The sequence below is a fragment of the Haliotis rubra genome, unplaced genomic scaffold (genome assembly GCF_003918875.1).
Source record: "Haliotis rubra isolate DU_JTF1 unplaced genomic scaffold, ASM391887v1 Scf13, whole genome shotgun sequence".
NCBI lineage: Eukaryota > Metazoa > Mollusca > Gastropoda > Lepetellida > Haliotidae > Haliotis > Haliotis rubra.
This window is the reverse complement of record NW_025765225.1, coordinates 3,554,216-3,562,442: the sequence shown is the minus strand read 5'-3', so window position 1 is coordinate 3,562,442 and position 8,227 is coordinate 3,554,216.

Below are 8,227 nucleotides of genomic sequence, written 5' to 3'. Positions count from 1 at the left end.
ATTAACATATGAAAATACAAATGTATATGAAAATGTTTAAAGTTGTAACCAGTTGTGAAACATTAAGCATTACAAATCTATCATCAGTATTCAACAAGGATTTTAATTTATTGCATAGATTTATATATGTAATTCAAATTGTTCTGAAGTGAGACTATAAATCTGGCATACACGTAATATGAACACACAATTTATTAAATCATCCCTAATTTCCCAACTATAATTGATACTATATTTTAGTATATAATATAATACATATGCATCATATTTTGTCACAATAAGAAAAGCATGAATGTTATTTTGCAACACAAATTTTGTCACGCCCATTTCCGCGCGCCTGTTGTTGCGTCGGACAAAGTAAAAAAACTAACAAACTAGCATCAACATGCCTCACAATTATATGTTTCTCATCTGCATTCTCAGTGTAGAATAAAGTGGTGGTCCTAATATCAACAAATGTTCAAATATAAGATACTGAGAAACTTGCATGTGGAGTGTTGATCGACTACTGTTTCCGGGTCACGGGAGCATACAAGGTCAAACTGGTTCCGTGATATGCCAATTATACAGTCAAAAACACAATGTTTTGTTCCTGTGAGCTATGATTAATCATTCTAAATAGCGATTTGGATACATTTGGGTTTGTCAGACGAACTATCTCCAAATTTACTGTTAGTTTTCAATAACGTAAGATTTTTACCAGACAACCCCTGCCTGTGACATCACATCCGGTGACCTTTGCACTTACCAGAAAACAAGTTAGATCTCGCGATCTTAATTTTCGTTTCTCTCTTGTCATATTAAGCTGAAAATGATAAATGAAACACTTGTAAGAATGAGAAATTCTTCAACTTTCGCCAGGGCTTATACATGTTAGTCCTGTAAACTTTGTTCTTATCAAAATAGCAATATTGTTATGTTGGGGTTGGACGAAGCGCGCCATGTTTGTTTTTCGTACGTATAACACGGTGCAACACTGGTTTTCTGTGGGCTTGTGTCGAAAATAATGAACCATAACACTTGAAATTAGGACTCGTGAATATTCATAAATCATATATTTTATTCTGCAATTTTCATGACATGACACGTTGGAATAAACGTAATAGTGCCATTTGAATAAAATATGTGATGACATCAAAAATACGATTTGTTCTCGACGAACGTTTTCGATTATTTTTTTTCAGAAATGTTTCTTATTTTGTCGTCGCGCTGATAATTGCCGATACAAATATACGAATTTAAAGTCAGATAAATATGAGATATCGGAAATAAGAATATTGTAATCGGTTTGCGCTAATTTAACGATTTATTCAGGTTCCTTATATGAAACGCATTCCGCCTATCAAGTAATTCAGGTAAATTCAGGAAAACTTACATTATTTATGTTTGCCTTGTCATTAACCTCTGTATGTTTGAAATTATCAGGATATTTTTAGATAATACTGTTCTTTTTTCTATCTAATATTAATGTGCAAAATAATTTTTCAGTTGTCCCTTAATTAATGACACACCGACTGTTTGAAATCACCCACCCTCTTTACAACGCCTTATGCTGAAATTAATTCAGCTGGCTAAAGGTTAAGGACAGTACACAATATTCCTGTCCACGTATGAATGAATGGTTTAGCTTTGGTGTCTGTTATTTTCACCATTGTACTTAAATGTAACAGAACTAAAGACCTAAGTGAAACGGCGTTAAACACCAATCATCAAACAATCGACTAGTTAACTTAGTTTGATGCATGTCACGTCAACATATCTCAATTGCATAGATCGATGTTCATGATGTCAGTCACTGGATTGTGCGGTACCGACTTGATTATTACAGGCAGTCATCATATAGTTGGTAAATTGATGAGTGCGTGAAACAACAAACAAACAAATACATGCGAATTTGACTCGTACCATATATTCTCATTTTTAGGTGAACACTTGACTAGCCTGTAATGTGTTTGTGACAGGTGTCATAGGTGGGACAGGATACGCTCACCTTTTCGCAGACATAAACATAAACATAAACACATGCTCATGATACTGTATTGTCGGAATTTCGTGTGGGTGTGGAAAGGGTATTTTGGGTTTGTGCCAACGCTTTAACCACAAGGCTACCCCACCGCCCCATGTAACGATTAAGAAAGGAAGAACAGGAAGACACCTTTTACGAACAGCTTTTACGACACCTTTTACGTCGTCACTGATTTTGAGTGATTCATTCATATAGTTTTCTTCACTATTTTCTCTTTCTACAATAGAAAAATCTTCCCCAGAAAAGTGGTCCTTTGGCATTGATGCTAAATATTTCAATTAGCCAAATATTCACATCTCTATCATACATTTACAGGCTATCCAGATGAACTTAAACATTACAAAATGGACATGTATCAAACATTTGAAATATCCTGGTTCACATTTGTAAAAAACTATGTAAATAGAATATCGTTATCTCGAAAGTGATCACTGAGCAACTGATATGCCTGTTTTTGTTAGGCGTAGGGGGTAGCCTAGTGGTTAAAGCGTTCGCTCTTCCTGTCAAAGACCCGGGTTCGATTCCCTACATGAATACAATGTGTGAATCCCCGCCGTGATAATGCTGGAAAGTGGCTAAAAGCGTCGAAAAACAATACTCACTCACTCATATGTTTTCGTTGTGTATTTTTCAGCAATCTTCAGCACTTAACTTCGGGTGTATACACTTTCAGTGCAAAATCAAAAGTCAAATTACTAACACCATTAACTGATGTCAAATCTGACCCTCTTGACCACATGGCAACTGTTCCCAATGACTGATACTGCATCTCTTTATGACTGAAAACCGTTCATGAGCTTCACTTTTTCTATTAGCATCTTCAACATGAAAGGTCAAAATAAAATCGATTTCCCATTCATTTGAATAGTCATCCATTAGATCAAATTTATCTCTATTTAAAGAAATAATTATAAACTGTTGCTTAGAAAAAATGTAAACGAAAACAAATGACAAAAAAATAACTCTTTTAGAATATTATTTACGTGTCCATTATATTTGATGTAATTGCAATCTATTCATCACATTAAAATAAGGACAATAATAAAATAGAAAAACAGTGTTTCAGGGAATTCCAAGTTTTGTGGCACCGCCCTTCTTCGACAACAACAATGAGAGAGACGTCTTTCACAATGGAAACAACGATAACTAACAATGAAAAGAGGATTTTTGGTTGAAAAAAGGTGCAATTTGAATCACAGTTCACTAATGCGGATCTTCCCTTGTATCTAATAAGAAGAATCTCTTACACTGGGTACAATATGGAACATCAATCACACCTCACACATATGGATCTTCCCTTGTATCTAATAAGAAGAATCTCCTACACTGGGTACAAGATGGAACATCAATCACACCTCACACATATGGATCTTCCCTTGCATCTAATAAGAAGAATCTCCTACACTGGGTACAATATGGAACATCAATCACACCTCACACATATGGATCTTCCCTTGTATCTAATAAGAAGAATCTCTTACACTGGGTACAAGATGGAACATCAATCACACCTCACACATATGGATCTTCCCTTGTATCTAATAAGAAGAATCTCCTACACTGGGTACAAGATGGAACATCAATCACACTCTCACACATATGGATCTTCCCTTGTATCTAATAAGAAGAATCTCCTACACTGGGTACAAGATGGAACATCAATCACACCTCACACATATGGATCTTCCCTTGGATCTTCCCTTGTATCAATCACACCTACACATATGGATCTTCCCTTGTAATAAGAAGAATCTCCTACACTGGGTACAAGATGGAACATCAATCACACCTCACACATATGGATCTTCCCTTGTATCTAATAAGAAGAATCTCCTACACTGGGTACAAGATGGAACATCAATCACACCTCAATATGGATCTTCCCTTGTATCACACCTCACACATATGGATCTTCCCTATGGATCTTCCCTTGTATCTAATAAGAAGAATCTCCTACACTGGGTACAAGATGGAACATCAATCACACAATCACACACACACATATGGATCTTCCCTTGTATCTAATAAGAAGAATCTCCTACACTGGGTACAAGATGGAACATCAATCACATCAATCTCACACATATGGATCTTCCCTTGTATCTAATAAGAAGAATCTCCTACACTGGGTACAAGATGGAACATCAATCACACCTCACACATATGGATCTTCCCTTGTATCTAATAAGAAGAATCTCCTACACTGGGTACAAGATGGAACATCAATCACACCTCACACATATGGATCTTCCCTTGTATCTAATAAGAAGAATCTCCTACACTGGGTACAAGATGGAACATCAATCACACCTCACACATATGGATCTTCCCTTGTATCTAATAAGAAGAATCTCCTACACTGGGTACAAGATGGAACATCAATCACACCTCACACATATGGATCTTCCCTTGTATCTAATAAGAAGAATCTCCTACACTGGGTACAAGATGGAACATCAATCACACCTCACACATATAATAAGGATCTTCCTGGGTACAAGATGGAACATTGTATCTAATAAGAAGAATCTCCTACACTGGGTACAAGATGGAACATCAATCACACCTCACACATATGGATCTTCCCTTGTATCTAATAAGAAGAATCTCCTACACTGGGTACAAGATGGAACATCAATCACACCTCACACATATGGATCTTCCCTTGTATCTAATAAGAAGAATCTCCTACACTGGGTACAAGATGGAACATCAATCACACCTCACACATATGGATCTTCCCTTGTGTATCTAATAAGAAGAATCTCCTACACTGGGTACAAGATGGAACATCAATCACACCTCACACATATGGATCTTCCCTTGTATCTAATAAGAAGAATCTCCTACACTGGGTACAAGATGGAACATCAATCACACCTCACACATATGGATCTTCCCTTGTATCTAATAAGAAGAATCTCCTACACTGGGTACAAGATGGAACATCAATCACACCTCACACATATGGATCTTCCCTTGTATCTAATAAGAACAATCTCCTACACTGGGTACAAGATGGAACATCAATCACACCTCACACATATGGATCTTCCCTTGTATCTAATAAGAAGAATCTCCTACACTGGGTACAAGATGGAACATCAATCACACCTCACACATATGGATCTTCCCTTGTATCTAATAAGAAGAATCTCCTACACTGGGTACAAGATGGAACATCAATCACACCTCACACATATGGATCTTCCTTGTATCAATAAGAACAATATGGATCTTCACACTCTCCTTATGGATATCCTATCTAATAAGAAGAATCTCCTACACTGGGTACAAGATGGAACATCAATCACACCTCACACACATATGGATCTTCCCTTGTATCTAATAAGAAGAATCTCCTACACTGGGTACAAGATGGAACATCAATCATCTAATAAGAAGAATCTCCTACTCACACATATGGATCTTCCCTTGTATCTAATAAGAACAATCTCCTACTACTGGGTACAAGATGGAACATCAATCACACCTCACACATATGGATCTTCCCTTGTATCTAATAAGAACAATCTCCTACGCTGGGTACAAGATGGAACATCAATCACACCTCACATATATGGATCTTCCCTTGTATCTAATAAGAAGAATCTCCTACACTGGGTACAAGATGGAACATTAATCGCAGCTCACACATATGGATCTTCCCTTGTATCTAATAAGAAGAATCTCCTACACTGGGTACAAGATGGAACATCAATCACACCTCACTCATATGTATCTCCTCTTGCATCTAATAAGAAGAATCTCCTACACTGGGTACATCGGAAACAAAAGTTTCCATACAACTTCATATCCAACTGTGGACTTTCATGTAAACAACTGTAAATAGAGATGCTTTCACGTTTAGTTCTTTTGGATGAGCTAATGCCATATCATGTTTGTACAATGTGCGTCGTAAACCTCTGCTCGGAAACCAATTAAACTGAAACCTCAAATACATCGTTCCCACCCATGATGACACCCTCGACGTCAGCCATATTGAAAATTCTATTAAGATATTGGGTTTTATGTGCTCTGTACATAACGTCTCTTCAGCGAACTCGAGACAGATTTAGCGATATTGCTTTACCTACTTCATCACCATATCGCAACTTTTATAGTTTCTACAAGAATGAGATTTGCCATATCTTCAATAAGTAGCGCAACTTGAAATTCCATTTTTCGCAACGGTTTTGAAGTTTGACTATTTGGGGATTACATTTTGGCACTGTAAACACCTGCTCTCTTGTCAGGCTGAGGAATCTGAAGTTTGTCTTGTATGATAGCTATGTTGCTGTAGGTCGAATTTTTTATGAAAAAAAAAATTTGATATCACTGCTAACGGGAATTTTATCATATTTCTGTAATTGTTGACATTTTGAACTGTTGATTCCATACCAAGGTGAGCTACAGCGCCGTGGCTCTATTTTTCTGTTCGGTATGAACTTGCCCTCTATTGACTATTTCGAACCTTTGAAATGTAAGTGAAACATATTGACATTTCGTGTAGATAGAAGAACTTTCAAATAAAATTCAAATTACTCTACATTGAGCTTTTTTCATCCTGTTTCGTTTTCTTTAGGCACAGCGACATGATTTATTGGTAACTCAGTTATTCCTGCATAACTGTACATAATAAGCATTCCTCAAGATTCACAAAGTATATGAAGTGACACATAAGATCTTATCTTGTATATAAACTGGTGTACCCCATCATTCCCCATATGCTTGAAAACGGTATAAGAACCTATACCGAAACGTCGCTATTGTTAAAATATAGAAGTTGATCATCCATAAAGTTGTGTCATCTCTATACCAGAAACTTCTAAACTGCCACTCAAACAAATCACAAAGTATGTATCTGGTCAGAACTGGCCTTCAGTTACCCATGCTTATTGTAACACATGATTTACAGATCGGGTGGTCAGGTTCGCTGACTTGGTTGCTGCATGTCATCGTATACCAATCGAGTATACCGATGCTCGTGATGCCAATCACTGGATTGTGCGGTATCGACACGATTATTACAGACAGTCATCATATAGTTGGTGACTTGATGAGTGTGTTAAACAACAAACAAACAAATAAATGCAACGTAAATTACGTTCAGTGCAATTGTTTCTCGTACCATATATTCTCATTTTGTTAGGTGAACAGTTGACTAGCCTATATTGTGTTTGTGACTGGTGCCATGGGACAGGACATCCTCATCTATATTCGCAGACACCTGGTATCATCATAAACACATGCTCATGATACTGTATTGTCGGAATTTCTTATGGATGTGGAAAGGGGTTTTTCGGTATCACTTGATTGTCTAGCCCAGATTCGATTATTAACAGAATGCCTTTGAATGCTGCGTTAAACAGCGACATGACAGCAGATTGCATTGCAATAACAGTAGCACCAGCCATTAAAAATAATTGTTTGATTATTGACTGACGCCGCACTGCAGTACTTCAACCCTGAACCCCCACAGCAGGACGAGGGGGGGGGGTGGGGGGGACTAATACCTATACATATAAGAGAAGCTCAGTTATAACTACTAACATTCTCTATTCTCAAATCACCACCGAAGATGTTACAACATCATATACATATATAAAGTTAACAAAGCAATAAAAACATGATACCGTTTACATTTAGTTCCAACAGTACGATTTACAACTGTAATATTTTAAATAGGGTTTTTAACATTTCCAGTATAGAAGGGTTACTTGAATTTATACGTGTTCTGTAATACTTAGATAGAACCCATATAGAACTGACATTTTAAAGGCGTTACATTTAAGAACATTGTGGAATTCGGCAACAATAGCTGATGAATCACACAAAGGAGAAGCCCTTTCATCAAGTTGTATACCATTGTAAGGAACAGTTTCTTCATGAAGATTGTGATTAGATGTTCGAAAGAACGGATATGATACGGAAATGGAAAGGAAACGGTATGTATCATAATCAGTATATACTTTTTAAACTATTTTTATGCTATAGCTCAACTATTTAAAACATTTGTTTAAAACATCGTAAAACATAACGAAACGGACTATGTATATACATTGTTGAATATTATCCATTGATTATGATTTAAGTCGCATTTTACAAGTGTAGATGGATTTGGACAACTTAAGTAGATAAAGACTCCTTTCTTATTAGTAGGGGTAATTTGTCATTTTTTCATTGTTCCATTCACGGATA